Here is a 21,519-nt window from a genome sequence, read left to right on the forward strand (position 1 = left end):
GAGGACAGAGAAACGGCCCGAGACTTAGAAAAACGGCTGGAGCCTCAGGTGCACTGCTTACGAACACATTGAACCTGAACAAAGCTTGTCCCCTGGCCTCTGGTGCCCCACGTGTGAACTCTGGATGCCTCCTAACCCTCCTGTCTCCCTCAGAGCGCAGCGGAGGACCACACGGGATGCGCCGGCTTTAGGTACTGGGCATGAAGTAACTGTGCAGTGAGGAGCAGGGACAAGCTCCCTTGAGCTTTCCAGGGGCTGTTGCTGCGGAATGCTTAATAGTCGTAGGGCGTGTCTTGTCGGGCTTACATGGGGAATTGCTTTCCAGGCAACTCAAGGCCACCCCCCACCTCCACTCCCAGATAGGCTTTGAAGCCCAGCTCATGTCCTGTGTGCCCTGGGAGAGACCAGAGGATGCAGACACAGGAAGAAAATGTGAGGTGATAAGATGGCTGCGTCCCAGGTCTCAGCTGAGTCCCTGGGACACGCCCTGCCAAGTGCGGTTCCTTGGCTTCACACAGGAAAGAATTTAAGAGCAAGCCACAGTTGACTAAAGGTAAATTTATTCAGAGAGAGATACATAATCCATAGGCAGAGTGCAGGCTGTTTCAGAAGGCAAGAGAAAGGCCATAAGGTATGGGGGGTGGGTGCTCAGTTTAAAGTAAACGTAGTTACACACTTCATAGACTCCGTCTCACACATGGCCATGAGGTGTGGGGGTGGTTAGCTTTTATGGGCTCGGTAACTTCATATGCTAACAAGTAGCAGGATTATTCCGACTACTTTGGGGAAGGGGCAGGGATTCCCAGGAACTAGGCCATCACTCACCCTTTGACCTTTTATGGTCAGCCTTAAAACTGTCCTGGCACCTGTGGGAGGGCCATTTAGCAGCTGTTGTATTTCAATGAGCGTATATTGAAGTTCAAGGTCTACTGGGAGTTGAATCTTCCACCATCTTGGTGCTGACTGCTGTGTCATTCTTTTAATGGCTGTGCCCTGCCCCCTTCCCTCCTGTCTCAATGCCAGCAGGCCACAGAGCTGGCACTGGCTGGACAAAGTGGCTCGTCTGCCACTGGGAGGAGTGTAAGGGAAGACCCAACCCTCTGCAATACGTTCCCTGGCCAGGAGTTGGAGCAACGACTGAGACTCAGCCCCTGGGGCGCTGAATCAAGATGTCGACAGCCTGCTCAGTGCCAGGGCAGCAGGTGCCCCTGAATGCTGACTGGGGCCAGCACTGGGTCTGCTCACCCAGCCCTCCCAGCTAAGGATGCGGCTCAGTAAGGGCAACCAGGGTCTGACAGTAGACGCACACATCATTTGATAGGTGGTTGTCTGTGCTTTGCCTTGTGAGATGTCTATTATCAGTATAGACTGTGAGCTTATTTCTAAAAGGATTCTTTTGCCATCTCTAAAAGGTCTCAATTTAAAGAATCCCTTGAGGATTGTGTAACCGTAATGATTTCAATCAGAATGATAGCTATTCTTTGTTGAGCACTTACTGTATGCCAGGACCACATAGGGAGGTTGTGAGCACTTTATTCTCACAACCACCATGTGAGGGAGGCGCTCATTGTCATCCCGTTTTACAGATGAGGAAACAGAACCTTAGAAATACTGAGTAACTTCCTCAAGGTCATACATCTGGGATTTGCCCAGGTTTGTTTGACTCAAAAGTGACAGTCACAGTGCTATAAAAACATCATCATCATTGTCGTTGTCATCCTAATAGATTTTTAGCAGAGTTTGCACATGTTAAGTTATTTAATCTTCACAATAACCCTGTGAGATAGCAATTATTGTTAGCCCCATTTTGCAGAGGAGGAAACTAGGGTACGGACACGTTTGATAACTTAAGTCTCATTGCTCAGAGCGAGAGAGTTTTTAAAATAAACATCTGTCACCCAGAGGGGTCAGCTGGGTGAGATGAAGCCTCTTATCCAAGGTCAAGCGACTGTAGGTGGCAAAGTGGGGACTAAACCTGAGGTTTATCTGCCTCTAGACTTGAGTCACCTCGACGAGGAACCCTCAGTCCACATTCCAGTGCCAGAGTAGGCACATCTGGCTGGGGGTGCAAGGGTCATTTACCTGGGCCCCTTCCTGCCTGGATGAGCTGCGTGTGGCTTCAGCACTTTGGGGAACCCAAGATTCCGTGATCTTCGCCCAGGCCCTCCTTGTGGTGGGAGCTCTGAGTATCACAGAAGGACAGATGATGGGAGGAGAGAGGACAGCCCGGAAGCTGAATGATCCACAAACTGTATAATTAGATTTTGACTAAGTCAGAATTGATGCTCCTTGAGAACCACCTGGCAAGGGCCTCCTGCTGGTTACAATACCAGAACTGGAGCTGGAGCCAAAGGGAAAGTGGCTGATTTTAACTCAATTCCAGTGCTTGGGCAAAACCATCTTTTAAAAGATATATATTTTCCAAAGGGAAGAGACAGACCTAGCATTTTTCCCTCCATCAAATTTGAACAATTTAGATAGCAGAACTGATGATTTTGGTCCATTACTACTAGGAACAATAATGATGTTCCACTTTGCCTTATGGCAACAGTCAGAATGAAAGGCATGGGGGTGGAGAGAGACCATCTGTTCATGTCCTTAATGCCATAGGCTTAAATTAGCATATACGGTGTGTCAGCCCCTGAGTTAGGCAGTGAAAACCCGTGTCCACATGGGGCTTATATCCCAGTGGCAGAGTAGACATCAACTAAGCATTACACAGTAACTTTCAAAATTTCTAGAGTCATAAATGCTAGAAGAAACACATGAGCCTCTGAGGGAGACCTTACATAGAATGGGACCAGGAAGGACACTCTGTCGAGATGAAGGAATAAAGGGAATTAGCAAGAGGTGAGAGGTGGGTGAGGGTGCCAGTAGGCTGGGGCATGTCTGCAGACTCTTAGAGACAAGAACTTGGGGTGTTGAGGGCAGAGAGAAAGCCAAGGTGGCCAAAATGAAAGGAGGAGGGAGACAAGGGCCTGGAGGTGGTAAGAGCCATGGAAGGCAGGTTGAAAGTTTTGAATGTAAGTCTTAACGGTAAAACCAGAAGTGCAGAGATGTGTTATGGGCAGGATCGACCACTTACAAAGGCAAAGTAGGTGAGATATGGGGAAACTGGGATGTCTCCATCGCTCCTTCCTCAACTCCTCCTCCTGGTGTCAGATACTCCACCAGTCATCAGCATTGATTCACCCCCGCCCACACACAATTCCCTGTTCAAATTCAGAAAATACTCCAGTACTCCTGGGAGTGGGGAGGGCTGCCAGTACCGAAGCGAGTGTGGCTGCGACTGAGGGATTGGAGAGCAGGCCGTACGGTGCTGGAGAAAGCGGGGTGGTGCTGGTGTGTGAGTGCAGAGGGGCGGCTGGAACAGTAAGGGGAGACAGGGCAGGGACAGGGACGGGGCTCCGGCCCACTGTACCTTCCCGGGCAGCGCTCGACTGACAGCTGCACTAATTGTGGGTTGCACTGCTGATACATTATCCATACGGCTGAATTGATAATGTTTTGTTTTGGCAGCTAAATGTTTTATGACTAAAGACTCCCAAGGTGAAGGCAACCAATTAGGAAACATGATGAAGAATCTCTGGAAGCACATTCTACTGCTCTCTTGGTGGGCACGGATGTGCGTGGGTCCCCTGTCTCTGCCAGAACCCCCTCTCAGCACTGCATGAAGCCCCCTCCCCGCCCCGTCTCACTCCAGCTCTGACTTGCCTCTCCCTGGGCGTCTTCCAGTGGAACTTCTCTCCCCTCTAACCTGTCAAAGCCCCAAGCTCTGCCCTAAAACCATCGCCAGCCCTGTCTAAAAGGCTTGATTTGCAACAAACCCTTTTTAACCCCTAATTCATACACTCCTCTGTTAGTGTCTGAAAGCTGACTGCGGCCTTAAAGGCTCATTCGTCCATTCACTCATTTATTCTAACAAATAGCATTCATTAAATGCCCCTGTGCCTGCTGACATTAAACCCACACTATTGATTTCACTCCTGGGTATTTACTCAAGAGAACTGAGTGTCATGTGTTTACAAAAACACATTGTGAGAATGTGTATAGCAGCTTTCTTCATAATTGGCCCAAGTTGGAAACAAACTCAAATGGCCATCGAGGAGAAGGGACACACAAATTATAGCACATTCACACAGTGGAATATGATTCAACAAGTAAAAGGAACAAACCACTGGTACGTGCGACAAGATGGATGAAACTCAAATTCATGATGTTCAGCAAAACAAGTCGGACACCAAGGATGACATACAGCATGTTTCTATGTCCTATAAGTTCAAAAACAGGTGAAGCACACTGTGGTGTTAAAAGTTAGAAAGCTGGTTACCTCTGGGGGAGGAGGTTATTGGCTGGGGAGGGGCATGGGGGCTGATGCAATTTTAAAAAATCTTGACCTCGGTAGTGGTTACATGGGTGTATACATATGTAAAAGTCCATCAAGATGTGCATGTAGGTTCTGTACATTTACAGTAGATAATTTTGCCTCAGCTTTGTAAGACTGTTGGCTAGCAGGGCTCTGCGGCTGAGCTGAGCCCAGCTATTCCAGGCTAAGGTGGCCGAGGAGAGTCAGTGGTGGGGCTGGGGATCTGGAGCACCCTTCCTGGAAGGTCCTAAGGGAAATGCGCAGTCCTTGAGCGGCAGTGCTAACTCAGGGGCTCAGGATACTCATTGGAAAGAGAAAAAGGTGTTGAAACAAAAAGAAGTGTCTGATGGTCACTGCTGAGGGCCTGCAAGGAAAACTGATCCAGTGTGCAATGGAGTTGGGGCCGGGAGGGCTCCAAGGCAGGCAGGAACCTCAATTCATCAGCAGTCAGTGACACAGGAGCCGGGAGGACATTCACATCCAAGGCCAGGCCAGAAGGCAGCGGTCTTACCAGGAAGGTGACACGTGGAGGACCAAAGAGAGAGCAAAAAGCAACTCCTTTTTATTTTTGAAGGTGTACAGGCATTATTTCATGTTAGGTCTCAGAGCTGTGACATAGGATATATTAGTCCCACTTTCTGAACAGGAAGCTGAGAACTAAGAGATGTCACATGATGTGCTGAAGGCCGCCAGCTGGCAAGTGCAGGCTTCAGCCCAGGGCTGTGAGACCCAGAACTTGCACCCCGCTGCCAGTTAAGTGTGGAACTGGTTCAGTGATTGGTTATCCTACCCGTGTGGGTGGATACGTGAAATGACTTTACTCTTCCAGTATCTGTCCCCATCTATGCTCTGCTGCCGGGTCAAGGACTCCCTTAACGTCATCTCAGTCCAACTCTATGAATCTGCAGCATTGCAGTTATGGAAATAACGCGACCCAGCTATTAAAACTCAGTCCTGTTCATTTAAAAACTCTACCTACCTTTTTATTTCATTTGAATAAAACCCAAACTTTATAAGAAAATATTTTGGGGACTGCTTTTCATAACTTCAGTTTTTAACCAGCAGTCCCTAAGGAATGGTAACAAACCAGCATCCACTCTCCTCCTCTTCTAGGGTGGGGCTCATCCTCACGAATACTGCCCTCCCTCCAAAGGCAACCTCCGCCTCCTCACTCGCAGTCTTCCTCTGCTGTCTCCAGGATGAAAGCCCCAAAGCCAGTTCAGCCACTGGGGTGTCTCCTGCCTAGAAAGGGGCCTTCTTTGAACTAAGTCCTGGAGAATTTAGTAATTTTCTTATCAACAGTGCCTCTACCTGAGGGGTTATCTCTGAACTATTAGGTAACCTCCGGGGGCAGGAAAATATTTCAGTCCTAACTCTCACCAGCTCTTAGTCAAAGTTTCCTGTTGAAAGCCCCCTGTGTGGGAGCCTACGCTCCTATCTGAGGAAAGTAAAGTGGTTTGCTTCCTCTTAATATGCTGTTCGTCATGCTGCGTTGCCTAGGAAAGATCAACTCTCCAGGAGGTATATCCTGGCAGAAACAGCCCTCTCCAGCCCCCAACATCTCAGATTCCAACAATGGCTGGTGAATGAACCCTACATCTCCAGACAGATTACTGAAAGCACCAAGGATGCATCATTGTCCTGTGGAAAGACTGCTTCCTTCTAGTGCATGGCCAATTCGTTGAGGTGCTTTAGAGTGTCAGTAATAAGAACTGTCTTGTCTTCTAAGTATGCTGTGCTCACAGAGGGGAAGACTTCCATGGACTACTTGTTGCAGTGCCATTAAGCTCTATCTCAAGGATAAAGCCATCCTAGGATCCAGGGAAATTTTCTAATTTTGTGACTCCCTAATCAAAAGGGGAAAAAGCCCTCAAGACATTATTTTGAATGTCTCTAGTGGGCTGGCAAGTGACTGAATCTCTTGGTTCCCTTTTGAGTGTGGTGGTCAGGAGGGGGCCATCCATGAGGGTCCACCGACCTGGGACTAGAGCAGAGAATATTTCCCTCTGAATTGTGGAATTGCCAAAACTACGAACATGAAGTTGAGCCAGAGAAGAGATGAGGTCACAGCCACCACGTGGGGGCTCTAGAGAAGAGGGGAGAACTATGCATAGAAGTTGGGACTGAGCCAGGCATCTGGGAGACAAAGAGGAATGAGTTTGGGAGGAAATAGAGAAGAGGTCCAGAGCTGTGCTGTTCAACGTGGTGGCCACTCGCCATGTGTGGCTATTTAAATTTAAAATAAAATTAAAAATTTAGTTCCTCAGTTATACTAGCCACCTTGTAAGTGCTAATGGGGCACAGATTTTAGAATGTTTCCAACACAGGAAGTTCTACTGGGCAGCGCTGACTCTAGAACAACTATATAACAGGCAGCTTGTTTCGTGAACCAGCGTTAGCATAATGGGGGGAGAGGGGAGGAAGGTGGGGAGATGGTGGGCTGAGTACAGAGGGCCAAGAGTGGATTTGACTTTCCAAAATTAGCCAGAGTCATTTGGAGTCAAGTCATACAATGGCTCTGGTGTCCTCATGCTCAGCACATTTGTGCTGAATTAATGAGTAAGCAGGCTGGGCAGCACCGTTTGGTGGGGGCAGAGGGTGGGGAAGAAGACAGAAGGCATCTACAAAATAGAAGAGCTAAATTTTCTTGTGTTAGCAGCTCATTAACTAAATGAAAGACGTTCTAAAAGAGGAACTTCAGAGATGTTCTGAGTAGTGTCAGCAAGACCAGAATAAGCAGAAAGCCTCTCAAGGTAACTGCTTTGAAAGGGACCACATTCAACTAGCTCATCGAGGGACCGTGATTAGGACCCCTAGCCACTCCCGGCTCGTTTCCTCGGCTGTAAAACAAAGACTCAAGCCCCAAGACCAGCTCTTTCTGTGTGTCCGCAAGTTGGGTATTTAAACTCTATTATTATCTTTATTAAAAGAGCTTTCTTGTCCTATCTCAGAGTTGCCATGAGAGCTGAAAATAATCAGGGAGAGCAAATGGGCTTCATCTCATCAGCCAGGTTTGACTAAATGATAGTACACGCTTGGAAAGCTCTGCGGGGAAGAGTTTTGAGGCTTTATCCAAGCTTGTTTGATTAGCAACGTCTGCACTTGGATGGAGTGGTAGAATGCAAGCCAGTGTAACCGAACAAGACCCTGTGGGGCCTTCCCAGGATGTCTAGACCCCTCCCCCATATCCTCTGCTGTAGCTTCTCTCTGAAGTACTCAGATAATAGTAGCTCCTGCATATCTGCTGAGTTTTTCAGACGCTAAAAATCACCACCAAATGGTAGAAATTAACTACTTGATGGTCATGAGCACGTAACCCCCAGAACTTCTGGCACCCAAGGATTGATCACCATCAACCAACCAGAGAATTGTGCACCGCTGGTCATGTACCCTGGGACACCCCTCCCTCTGCTGACCTTTACAAATACTCAGCTGAACCCCTTCAGAAGTTCAGGAGTTTTCTGGACATGAGCCACCAGTTCTCCTTGCTTGGCATTGCAGTAAACCTTTCTCTGCTCTAAACTCCGACGTTTTGGTTTGTTTGGCCACACTGTGTGTCTGGCACATGAAGCTGCCCTCTGTAACACCGACTCCTGCCATCCCAGATTTATGGACTACCTAGCCCAACACCCACTCTAAGTACTTTCTTCCCTGCCCATGTCCACTCTAAATACTGGAAAGTCTAAACATTTGCTTTCCTACACTTCCTTGCAGGTAAGGGTGGCCTGTAACACAGTTCCTGTTTAGATATGTGTTTGCAGCGATGGCAGCCATTTTGTGACCAGGAGACAGTGTAAGAGAATCACTCGATGCTGCCTTTGACCTTGTGGAGCTGCTATACCAGTGCCAGGAGCTGCCTATCTCCAGACATCTTGTCAGGGGAGAAAAATGCCCCATATTCAGTTCAGGTCTTGAAGCTTGGGATTTCTGTTACTTCCAGCTTCTTGTCTAATCTACCCCAGACCACACATCCGCCTTTCTAGGGGCAAACACAAATTGTCTTTGCTAAGCTTTCAGTACTCTTCTTTCTCATGCAACTTCCTACCATTGAGGGGTGTTCCCCTGTCCTTCTGGATTTGGAAATTATGACACTCTGCTTGCTGAGGCCCTAGAGAATTCCTCCTTCATCCACAGTACTCTGTGACTATTAAAAGCCTGAGTGATGGAAAAAACACGAACCAGAATGTCAGGAGGTGCAAATTCCAGCCCCAGCCCTGCCAGCACACACTCTGTGTACTCAGGCAAGTCACTCGGCCACTCGGGACGTCAACTGCACATCTGAGAAATGAAGAGCTGGGTTAGAATATCTCCAAGGTCTCTTTTAGCTATAACTCCTGCGGATGCTGATGGAAATGGGTGCAAACACATCTTTTCCCTCTTGGTTTCAAGTTGATCTCTGAGTATCTGGTGTATTTTGATATTAATAAACTCCAATAAATACACGTTGTCAGAATCCATTCTTGTTGGTGAAGTGTAACTCTTTCTTCATGCAGAGGCAATAGTTTTTTGGCAAGAAATACCCAAAGAGTCAGGATGAGACAATCCTTGGATCAGACACAGAGCTCCATCTCAGAACCACTATTCTGACACATCTGTTTGCTTCTGTCCTGCCCTTTGCCTGCCTTGCATTTGATTTTTAAGCCATCCTCCAACGTGGTTGTGTTGTTTGTTTTATGAGGGGGAGGTAATTAGATTTCTTCACTGATTTCCACTTAGAAGAGGTACTGGGGATTGAACCCAGGACCTCCTGGGTGCTGAGCATGTTCTCCACCACTTGAGCTCCAGCCTCCAGCTTGGATTTGGGAAGCTCACCCATGTTTTGGATTTCTGCATGCCTGGTTTGTCCTGCTCCCTTCCACCCCCTACCTCCTTCCCCATTCTTTCTTTTATTTGTTTCTGATAACCCTCCCCCTCCTCCCCGCCCTTCCCTTGGTGCCCAGCACTCCTCATCCTGGAATTCACAGGGTGAGCTGGCTCTAACCACAGGCCCCAGGGGTGGATGGAAACCATGCTGTTGCCCCTATATTGAGGCTGAGCTCCCTCAGCTTCCCGCGAACCTCAGCGTCAGGAGCTCCTGTCCCCTCCTTGTTTAAGCGCAAGCACCGGCGTGCCAGTCATGTCAGCTTTCTCCCACCCAGGTTCCCAGGGGTGGCTAGTCCCGTGCCATCTGATCCATTCAGTAGCTGCCTTGTCAACATGCACCAGCCAAGGAAAGTCCTTTCTAAGTGTGCTTCCTGTGGACTTTGAAACTCAAGTTCTGTTAGGAACGCCAGTGATCCCAGCAATATGATCATATTCTACAGCAACCTCCTCTCAGGCTCATGCAGGGCCTCAGGCCGCGGGCTTCCACCTCGGAGGTGTGTGGGGGTGCTCCTCTCCTGACATTTAAACCCGTCTGCTGTTGCCTGGCATGTTTCGGTTTGCCTATTTGCTACTAGCCAAGGAAGAAAGCTGAGCTTAGGAAATCATAGACAAACAGGGGTAATGCATGATCCAATTTGTCCTGACAAAATTCACTTAGGGGATCATAAGTCTACGTGGCAGTCAAAGGACGGCAGACTTTGAGTGGGACGTTTCCCATCTTCCCGGGGCATGTACAGGAGACCTTGCTTCAGAATCGGGTTTGTAGCCTCTGCTCTGGTCCCGTGGGCTTCAGCTCATACTCACCTGCCTTGGCTTTCAGACAGTTGTGCCTGACTTCTAGCACTTGACTTCCCTTTAAACTGTGAATTAACCCTTGGGTTTCTGATCTCCTCTGTTACCTTTAATAAGAGCATGCTCTTTTATGTGTGTGTACTTTGATCTCTCTCATTTTGTGGCTCTGATCATTTATATTTTCATACTGTTGCCAGGTTTAAGTCTTTTTTTTTTTTTTTTTTTTGATATTGAGGGGAGGTAATTAAGTTTCTTTCTTTCTTTTTTAATGGAGGTACTGGGAATAGAACCCAGGACTTCACGCATACTAAGCACACACTCTACCACTGAGCTATACCCTCCCCCCATACTATTGCCAGTTTTTTTCCAGTGCTGTTTCCCTGGATTAGCCCTGCTCTCCATAACTCACGACCCAGGATAAAAGCTATGTGTGTACAATTACATATAGCATATAATAATACACATATACTATATACCTGGACATGTAAATGTTCAATAGTAGACTAGTAAATATTCATCTCAGATGTCACTTACCATTTCAGAATATAATGTAACACATTATTCACATTAACTCAAACAAAAGGAAATTGTCTTTCCTCTAGCTTGGATTAGCTAAATCAATCTTGAAAAGTAGAAAACAAAACTGGAAGGAGTCCATTCCCACTTTTCTGGGTCCTCCTCAGCCGTCCCTTACCCCTCCCCTGCAGCATGCTCAGAATATCTGCACAGAAGAGGCGGAAGTTATTTATTAACACTGTGCATGATTATTAGAATAACTCCTGTGGAGTCTTCAAATGGATACTAAGTCTTGCTAAATATATCTGATGGAAACTTAAGAAAATTCAGAATGCAGTTACACAGCTGGTCCTTGGGGGTCAATTCTAAAAAGGCACATATTTAAAGACAAGGAGAGTTTCTTTCTGGCCTGGAAACCTCCCATCTCTGGCTCTGAAACCATTTTAGAAGCAAGATGACTCTGCAAGTTGGAACCAAATGGAAGGGACGTGGAACATTCTGCTGTGAGCAAGAATTTCCTTTTAAGCTATGAAGAAAGGTGATTTCAGCACTTACACAAAATTGTGACTTTCCTTTCCAAGATTAGGCGCTTTCTTCTGCTAACAAGTTAGATAATGTCCAAAAAGTGAACTAAATTACTTTTGACTTCATTAAATCTTGAAAAATACTGCAATAAAATCACATCAATGCTGTGGGTATTGTCCAAGTTCCCAGATTCTAGTCTTGGGTCTGCTGTCTAATGTCTCTATGAATGTGTGTGGAAGGATAATAAGGATGATAATTTGAACCTAATAATATTTTTTGTCCTACAATAACTGGTTAATGTTTAAAATAATAAACATCTTCATATCTTGCTGCCAAAAATAGTGAAAACTCACCTCAATCCAGAGTAATGCATCAAAACCATAGCCCGAGTTGCTCTTCTTAATATGTGGTACATATTAAAAACCATACATCTTGAATCTCTGAAATGTATAAAACCAATGATTACACTTGTAAGCCTGGAAAAATTCTGGACAATGATCTGACATAACAATAACAATGAAAAAGCATTTGTTTTACAATGGACGGGTTTTCCAAACCAGAGTTTTAAGCAGTCACATTTCTCAGGCAGCAGGAATGCTATTGCCATGGATTTTCCAGAGAACATTTCTCTTCACCGTTATTTATAACTGAGCTCAGCCTCTTTCTATTATTTATATTTAAATATAGAAAAAAAATCTTTCCCCATTCCTCTTTCTTTGGATTCTTCAACACCCACACAAATCCATGAGTCATAAATGAAACTATGGAAATGAATGGTCCCCATTGCACAAGAAAACTCTTTGGCTACCCCTGTGAATTTAGATAATTGTCAAAATAAGTTCAAATGGCAAATGAAACAATATTTTTGTGAATTCTGTTCAGAAAAAAAACCATATTATGAAGTTTGGCACATTGTCTTTATGTTCTAATATAAAAGACAAATTTTTTTAATGCAAACGCATCCTTTTCTAGACTCTCACATACATACTGTAAAATTTGTAAAACTAGGCGAAAGGGATAGTGGGAACCCAGCTTCTAATCTCAGCTCTCTGCTTCCTAGGTGAGTGATTTAACCATGATCATGTGGGAAACTGACATAATGATGTCTCTCTTGCCTCCTCTGCAGGGTTGCTAAGAGGGTCGAATACAATAAAATATGTAGAAATGTTTCATCATAATTTTAAGATACGTTTATTACTGTTGCTTCAGCTAAATTAATTGTATAGGCGGAAGAATGACGAGGCAGTAGAATGAACTGACAGGCAGATTATGAATTTGCTGCTGCTAAACTCAATCCCCAAGGATCTGACAATGAATTTGGTCCTGTAATAGAAAAAGACATAATTGATCACCACAAGTCAAGTCCAATTCAACCTAAGTGATCCAATGATGAGTAAGTAACAAACATTCAGCACAAAGGAATCTATTGCTTTTGCAGCTGAACTCAGTTTACTTCTATCCAGGGGTGAGCTGCCCCTGCAAAACTCCATCTCAATGAGTCTGCATCTTACAAAGTCTTACAAGTGATATTCCATAATCTGCACAATAATAGCTGTGTTTTAGAGATGAAGAAATTGGTGTCTTCAGATAACTTACTTAACTATGTATTAAAATTTGGTCAGAGTTCTTATTGTATTTTACTTTTATTGTATTTGGACAAAAGTGGTTAGAGTGAATTTCATTTTTAAAAAACACGCTGGCTTAGATATGGTTTACCAAATGTAGGGGAAAAGGTGTAAAACATGAACATTTTTTTCGGTGGGTGATAATATACATGGTAAATGTTTCAACAGTATTAGAGAATATGTGCTGAAAAGTTAGCATCCCTACCAGGGCAAACCCTCCAGTACCAATTTCCCTTCCCTAGAAGAACATGCTCTTACCAATATGGTGTATCTGTGCTTAGATACTTAAGCATAGATAGCATTTATGTATATATTCTTTTTTTTTAATTGCAATCCCATCAGTTATAATGTATCAGTTTCTGGTGTACAGCACAATGTCCCAGTCACATACATATATTCTTTTAAAAACAAAATACAAAGGGTAGCATAATAATACATTGTTCTGCATATTTTTTTTACTTAACAATATATCTTGTAGGTAGCTCCACACCAATTCCTACAGATTTTGCTCTATATATGTAATAACTGCGTAGTAATTTATTCTATGTTTGGATGTATAATAATTTATTCAACCAGTGCTCTATTTATGAACAATATTTTGTTGCTACATACAAGCTGAAATCCTTGTACATACATCCATCTGCATAATATTTTAAAAGGGAAGGATGAGTTGATAATTTCAGATTTCATGAAATACAAATACATCGTAAGTAAAATAGAAAAAAGGCATTACCCATAAATGTTGTAAGACTGGGAAAAACTTCTGAATTGCTTTTTAGCCAAATGAGGAAAACAGGATTGAATGTCAGAGTTTAAGTAAATTTGACCCTACGTGGATTACCATTTGGATGTCACGTCTGACCACCCCAGAGTAAATTATTCTGCAGCCAGCTTCAAGTGAAACTCTAGTGTTTAGACAAAAGCAAACTTCCCGTAAAAAGTAAGCAAAACAAGGTCACCTCCTGTAAGCAGAGGGGAAGTATGTAAGAAGATGATAGTCAGCTTTGCTAAATGAGAAACAAACTTGGAATTTTGCTATTTGGACTTGCTTCTGGGGCCGTTCTGTAGCAAGTCTCAGAACATAATTTTACAAAAACGATACCATGCCTGTCATTTTCTCTGAAGTGGCTCAAATACTAGCAGGAAGGTGAACTTAAAGCTGATAACCTGAGACTTGTGGGGGACTCTTGCATTTTTTTTAAAGCGATTTTATTGAGATGTAATTTACAAGCTGTAACATTCACCCATGTTAAGTGTACATTTCAATGACTTTTAGTAAATTTAGCAAGTTATGGAACCATCACCACAATCCAGTCTTAGTCCATTTTCTTCACCTCAGTGAGATCTCTCGTGCCTGCTTACAGTTAATTCCCCATCCCACACAAGCCCCAGGCAGGCATCCATCTACTGTTCTCCAGAGATTTGTCTATTCTAGACATTTAATATAAATGGGATCATATACTATGGGGTCTTTTGCAACTGGCTTCTTTCACTTAGCACAGTGTTTTTGAGGTTCATTCACATTGGAGCATTATCAGTTTTTTCATCCCTTTTTAGTACTGAATAGTATTCCACCATGTAAATGCACATATGCATTTTGTTGCATGCTGGTTCTTGCACTGTTAGGGAAGATGAATAGCTTTTGCCTATGAATGACTCTGGTCCTCATTCATTAAGACCGCATATCTCAGCATTTCTGTTTTCAGACTATTCCATCTGCTAGTGAAAAGTAAACATTAAGAAAACCTGGGTTCACTTTGGAGGAATAGATTCAGGATAATTTTTATCCTTGTTTTCAAAACTGCCTTTCCATTCACTGATGTCTTAGTTGGGAACTTTGGCAAGGGAGAGGCCTTCTTCTGTAAAGAGCCCACTAAAGACTTGAGAATAAAATGTCTTTTCCTAGATTTTAAAAACTAGAAGCTTTGTATCTGTAATAAGGTATCAAAATTATTGAGACAATGTTGTCTTAAAATATGATACCTAGCTATTTTACAAACTACTTGAATCATTCTCTCTCAACCTTACTTTATCAATTTATCCCCTCTCTCTTCTTTGGCTTAATAGAGTGATGAACTCGGCTCCATGTGAGAGCAAAAATGAAGCAAGTGTGGTCAGTTACAAAAAGAACGGTGATAAGATTTATGCTTAGCGGTATACAGGTATAGCTCAGTGGTAGAGTGCATGCACGAGGACCTGGGTTCAATTCCCAGTACCTCCATTAAAAAAATTGTGCCCATGTATAAACTGGGAATTAAAATGAGTTGTGGGCTGGTCTCAGGTCCTCATTCTTTTCCATTTTGAGGTCTGGCACTGAAGTTGGAGTTGAGAAAAGGTGGATTTTACTCTTGGTTTTGTCGCAGAATCACCTTGAGAAATTAGCATAATGATTTTGCATCTGAATTTTTGCTTTTGTGAAATAGGGTTGGCCGTTCAGGGGCCATGTGAGTGGCGGCTTCTTGGCTTCCAGGAGACGTGGACATAGCCCTCTCAATGAGATAGGTAGAAGAGGGGCTACTTCCCCAGGGTCCCCATTCTCTGCATGTCAGGTCCATTTTTCTGGTGGCATGGTTGACATGGAGACAGAATGAAGAGGGCATGATGACAAGTACCCATAGGACTGAGACCCTCCAAGGCATTATCAACACACCCAATATTGGTCTTAGCCACTCTCTAAGATCAGGGGCAGCCAGGCTGACCAATGCTCCCTCTTATCTATGGCTTTATCAGCGGCCTCAGTTTCCCTTGCATTTTCAGCATTTTTTAAGGTTTATTTATTTAATGGAGATAGTGAGGATTTATTTACTTAATGGAGATAGTGAGGATTTATTTATTTAATGCAGATAGTGAGGATTGAACCCAGGACCTTATGCATGCTAGGCACGCACTCTACCACTGAGCTACATCCTCCTACCCCTGCATTGTTTATCTGTTATCAGCCTTTCCTCTTTGGTGGGTACATTGTTTACCTAGCTTTTCAGGAAGAGATGTATTTGCTTAAAAATGGATTGTACTCATTATTCCAGTTAATTCCAGGATGACCTTCTTTGCTAGTGGGTGCAAGACATCCCAGGTTCTAGTTCCACTGTGTCACTTACTAGTGGCCTCCTTTTCTGAAAAACCTGCTTCCTAAAGGTTTTGGAAAGGGCAGACACACAATATGGTGTAAAAGTGAAAGACTAAAATTTGTGGATTGCTGTTAAAATGTCAGCCATTCTAGTGATTATTTATCTTATCTCTGTTGTTTTTGTGGCTCTGTAGGTTCCGAGCCTGATGGGAAGTGAGTTCTCTAAAGATGAATTGCACTTAATGTCTCCTGTTTTTTCCACAGCCAAACCAGTGCGATTTCGTAACGATCCTAATTCCTTTCATTGGCTTAATGGCCACATTTCCTACCGTGGATAGAGACTCGGGGGATGGTTGTTTTTTTATGGATTTTTCCCTTTGGCCGTATTTCCAAGTTGAATGCCTCTTATGCTTTTGTGAGAGTTCTCTCAAGGAAGACTTCTGATGTCCCTGCTCGCCAATGTCCTGTTGGCAGGAGAATGAGCTGAGAGCCAGCCAGTCATAAAACTGCTGCCAGGAAATGAGGCAGCAGTTAACAGACTGGAGGATTAGAACCCTGCTCAGGCTGTAGCATTCCCTGCTCCATTTCTGACTTAAACAACCCATTGTTGTCTTCTGATATCAAAAGTGAATAGCTGCTTGTAAGTAATTCAAACAATCCAGAAACGTATAATTTAGGAAGTCAAAGCCGCCTGTTATTCCTTCCACACAATGACTGTTAAGGATTTGTTGATTATTTCTCTAGATAATAATTATTTTTCCTATGCATATATTAATATTTGCGTTAGTTTTCAGAAGTAGAATAAAATTAAGATACAGAGTTCTGCATCTTGCTTTTTAACTTAACATTCCATATGAGAATTTTTTCTTATCTTTAAATCCATCTCATTTTTATTTAGAGCTGTACAGTGTTGAATGGATGTACTACACTTAAACTAAACTCCTACCAAAGGATATTTGGATTGTTTCTAATATTTCAATATTATAAAAAGCATTGTAACAAATATTTTTGTTCAGATGTCTTTGCAGGCTTGTACAAGTGTTTTAGTTGTATGCATTCCTAGACATTTCTGCCTACTTATGAATAATGGTACATTTTTAACTGCAAAATGAGACAAGTCAGTTGCATTTTATTATAAGGTAATAACTGGTGAATGAAGGAAATTTGGTCCAACGAAAGTATGTCAATAAAACGCGTGGATCATTTTTCAAGCCTCTCGCCAGCTCCCTTGGTGGTGGCGGATGTAACAATTTCTAACTTCACTGTCTGACTTCCTGGATTCCTTGTTAATAAGGGAAATGGATCTGAGATAACAGACGGAGCTGGTCCCGGACCTGGTGTGCTTCCACTCACTATCAGAGAGTCAACAGTCCACTCACTATTAGAGAGTCAATGTGGCTTAGCAGATGGGAAGCGGGACTGTGGCCAGCCTGCCTCATCTCACATCCTAGCTCTGCTATGTGCTCACCTTAGTGTTCTCATTTGTGAAACCAGAGGCGATGATAACGCTGCTTCGTAAGATGAGATGGATATTCACTGAATTAATACCTATGAAGCACTTAGAGCCGTACTGGACACGATAAGCATCTGATACATGGTAACTATCAATGTGATTAGTACCAAAAATAGCTAGCCGTTTATTGAGCATATATTCTGTTCTACGAATGGAGTAGTCATCTTACCTATATTGTCTACTTGAATCCTCACAAAGCTCTAAAAGCTAGGTTTTACCACCCCTACTTTGCAGATGAGGAAATTGAGACTTTGAAAAGTTTAAGTAATCTGCTTGTTTCTTTCCACCAGTCAGTGGAGGAGTCTGGTGGATGAGAGCATCCCCTGTATGTAGTGTGGTCCAGGGCTTGTGTATGAGGGAGGCAAGAAGAAGTTTCCACACTAAATTCTCCGGGGCCACCAGTGACATATTCAGAGACAGGAACAGAAACCATGGTCTTCCTCTTGGAGCTATTGATGAAGAGTGCTAATAATAAACTGTAGCCCCAATTATTTAGGAGAAAGCCCTATTTGTGTATGATGTTTATGATGTGGGCTATAATGAAAATGAATCTTACAAAGTGAGAGTGCAAATTTGTCTCTCCTTGTTTTTGTTGAGTGTTTCCTCAGACTGGAGTGATAGCCCTTGTCTCTCTCAGAATCCTTCACTTCAGTTCCTCATCTTTGAAAGATGCCACCTGCTTTGGGAAGCCTCACTGTTGAGAATGTGCTGCTTCTTCCTCAAAGTTCTTGTACTTTCATGAAGTTCGTGTGGTGGTGTTCGTGTGCTGGTGTTTGTGCGCTGGTGAGTGCTTCACTCACCTGTCTCCCATCCTTGGACTTGATCATCTTGAGGAAAGAATCCATCACTCACCATCTTTATTAAGCCTCTACTCAATGCTGGTCCATTTGTGCACTAGATCCTGCCTCCTCCTGGATATTCAAAGACTTTGCTCTTGCAATTGTCTTTTTTCTCTCCCACACCATGATTTCTCCCCTCTGTGTGGGAGCACCACCATCAGGTTCCAAGCATGCTACAGTATCTCTCATGTCAAAAACAAAACAAAACAAAAACAAAAAAAAATTTCCTTTGCATCAAGTTTAGCTCTAGACATAGCTCCATTTCTCTGCTCTGCTTTGTTGAAGTGCCCCTCAGAAGTGATGTCTGTACTGATGTCTCACTTTCTCACCTCCCCATCCCAGTCCCTCTCCAATCAAATTAGTCTTTCGTCCCCATCGCCCTCTGAAACCACTGTGGCCCCAGTCACCAATGACTCCATCTTGGTCTGTTCTTCACCCTCATCTTCCTGGACTTCAGCCACACTGGGTACAGTTGACCGCTTCTTTCTTCTGGAAAGACTTTTCTGAATTTTTACAAGGCCATCTATCTTATCAGACAGTTTTCATTTTTTTTTTCAGCTATACATGTTAAATCTTTTCCTCACAATTCCTTGCCCTCCCACAGTTTGTGTGTCATTCATCTTCACATTCTCTTTGGTCCTAGAGCACAATGTCTAGTATGAGGAAGATCGTATGCCTCTCTATGGAGTTACTTCATATATACATGAAAAAATATATATGCAGGTGTATTTTAAAAAAAAAAAACACAGTCGAACTAGCCAGAAATTATTTAGAATTATTCCTTCTGGGGTATAAGAGTAAATGGAGTAGAGGTGAAAAGGATGGGAATAAGATTTGTCTGAATATACCTTTTCCTATAGTTTAAACTTCCTAAGTGTTTAACATATGCAAAAAATAAACTTCAGGGTGTAATAAACAAACCTAAGATTAAAAAAAATAGAAACAAATGGCTCTAACTATGTATCAGATTGGTAACTTGGGAAAGAAAAGGTAAATTCAAAATAACTTTTGAGCACAGCACTGTGACTGCATATTCTTAGTGAGGCATATTCTAAGAACAAAAAGAATGGCAAAGAAATGGTATTGGTTGTGTAATTCTGAAACAATTCTGTGTGTGCTATGGGACAGATCAAACTAATGAACATATTAATGTTCTGAGGAGCCACAGTTCTCACTATGGATAAAGAGAGACACAAAAACATGGTGTGAGGGAACGCTAGGGAACGCCCTGCTGTTGGATTTGAACTGGAGGTATCAGATAAACCTGTGTGTGTTTCCTAGTATGTGCACTGAAAAGGCCTAGAAACAAGGACACACCTGCAGAAATGAGCACACCTAGAGCCCAGATCTTGCTTTCTGAATGCCATTCCCCTCTAAAAAGAAACAGTGTTCCTTGGGAAAATGGCTGAGTCCATGTCAGGGGCAGAGAAGATACAAGGTAAGCTAGAAAATTCTGCTGTGTCAAAAAGTAAGAAACACTAATCGGGTCATGTCAAAAAAAAAAAAAAAGAGAGAGAGAGAAAAAAGGCACATCTTGAAGGGGTCCATAGGCCAAATCTGACAATATAAGCATTAAAAGAAATAGCAGCTGTAGTGGGTGATAATATATTGAATACAAAAATGTACAGGAGTGTAATGATAACAAACGAATAAGAAAGAGGTAGGGGAAAAAGAAGGGAAAGCTTTTCTCTACGGTAGGATGCCAGCTAATAAATTATAAATTCAGTTTGTAACCTCTGATTTAATGATTGTATGAAAGGGTGGTGGGGAACAGAATACTCACATGGTCTCACAGTATGTCCACAGATTATTTTATTAATTCCAAATGGGAAAGGTATTTTACAAAGGAGAGATCTGGCAACAACCTTAACTAAATGAGCAAAGCTAGTACCACAAATAGTCAACCCCCCAGCATAAACCCAGGATTCTGTTCTTCCTGATACGATGCAGTAAGAAGTACATAATGTTACCTATGGGGCATTCTTGTCAAAAGCATTTAATCTGAATGTAATCAGAAAGAGACAATCAGAGTAATCAGAACATGAGAACTTCAACAAGACAGCTGGACTCTTAAAGAAAATTAATGTCTTGAAAAGCAAAATAGGGCAGGGAGACTGTTCCATAATAAAAAAGAGACTAAGGAGACATAGCAGTTAAAGAGATGGCTGTGAAAACTTTTTGGGAAGACCACTGGGGAAATTTGAATAGGAACTGTATATTAGATAAACTATTGAGTTAAAATTAACTTTCTGGGGGGAAGGGAAATGGGAGTTGTTTCATGAGTATGGAGTTTCAGTTTCCAAGATGGAAACTTCCATCAAGATGGAAACGTTCTGGAGAGCTGTAACACAACAATGTGCATGTACTTACAACTACTGAACCCTACACTTTGAAATGGCTAAGATGGCAAATTTTATGTTACATGTTCTTTGCCATAATTGAAAAAACTTTTAATCCTTAAAAATTAGTTTTCGGAAGTGTGATGATGTTGCTTTGTTTATATAGAAAAAAAGTGTCCTGTGTAAGATACATGTGGAAATATTTAGGGATGAAATGTCAGGCTAACTGCAACTTACTTTCCAGTGGTTCTGCAGAAAGAAAAAGAGTGGGCGCTGTGTGTATGTGTGCTGAGAGAAAGATGAGTAAGCTGTGAAATGCGGACAAATGCTGAATCGAGACGTTGGGTTGTTCATGATTCTCTTCTGTCCACTTTTCTATAAATTTGAAACCGTCCAACTAAAATTTTGAAAAACAAAAAGAATTACCCCAAACTGTATCCTGTTTTAATTTTTATTTCTTTCATGAGTTCCTCATGATGATTAAGTTATTTTCATTTTAATGATTTGGCTGGTCTGATACGACCCCTTACTCTTCAGTGGGGTCTTAACTGTTTCTTGCTTACTTACACAAGCTATGTGTAGACATAGATATTAAAACCTTGAGTCATAGTGCTGCAAATATCTTTTTCTCAGACTGTTTTCTTATAATATTGATGACACTTTGACAGATTTTTCAGGAGGGAAAAGTCTCTCACAGAATGAGAGTATCCACAAGCCACTACCCAGAAGGGGAGGCGGACGAGGGAATGCCCATTAGAAAGGGGAACTGAAAAGGGGCCTTACGTGTATTGGGAGTCTCTGGGTCAGAGAGCTGTGAAGAACAGTGGTGGCTTGGGGTCTTTTATATCCACAGAGTTTATCTTATTTATGGCCAGCAAATGCTGGGTGCAGGTTCACAGGGCAAGCAGGCAAGGTCTACATAGCTAAAATCCTGCTTACTTGAGCTATGTTGAAACAATCGGATGTGTACAAATTTGAGTTTAGCGTCTATGGGCTTTTGAGATTCCAGCCTGCTATTAAGAAATAAACAACCTAGAGGTCAAAATACAGAAGCCATCTTTGGCTCATTTATAT

The 21,519-nt window shown here is 42.9% G+C and overlaps 1 protein-coding gene across 1 annotated transcript in view; it reads left to right on the forward strand.

Moving 5' to 3' along the window:
• The window catches only part of IFT80 (intraflagellar transport 80), a 150,929-nt gene extending 142,211 nt beyond the window's left edge, over window positions 1-8,718 (forward strand). Inside the window, exon 22 of the transcript XR_012508759.1 lies at window positions 8,081-8,718. The gene's annotated coding sequence lies outside the window, so the exon portion shown is untranslated. The remainder of the gene's footprint in view (window positions 1-8,080) is intronic.
• Window positions 8,719-21,519: the final 12,801 nt, after the last annotated feature.

Source organism: Camelus bactrianus, chromosome 1, assembly GCF_048773025.1.
Source record: "Camelus bactrianus isolate YW-2024 breed Bactrian camel chromosome 1, ASM4877302v1, whole genome shotgun sequence".
NCBI classification, from domain to species: Eukaryota; Metazoa; Chordata; class Mammalia; order Artiodactyla; family Camelidae; genus Camelus; species Camelus bactrianus.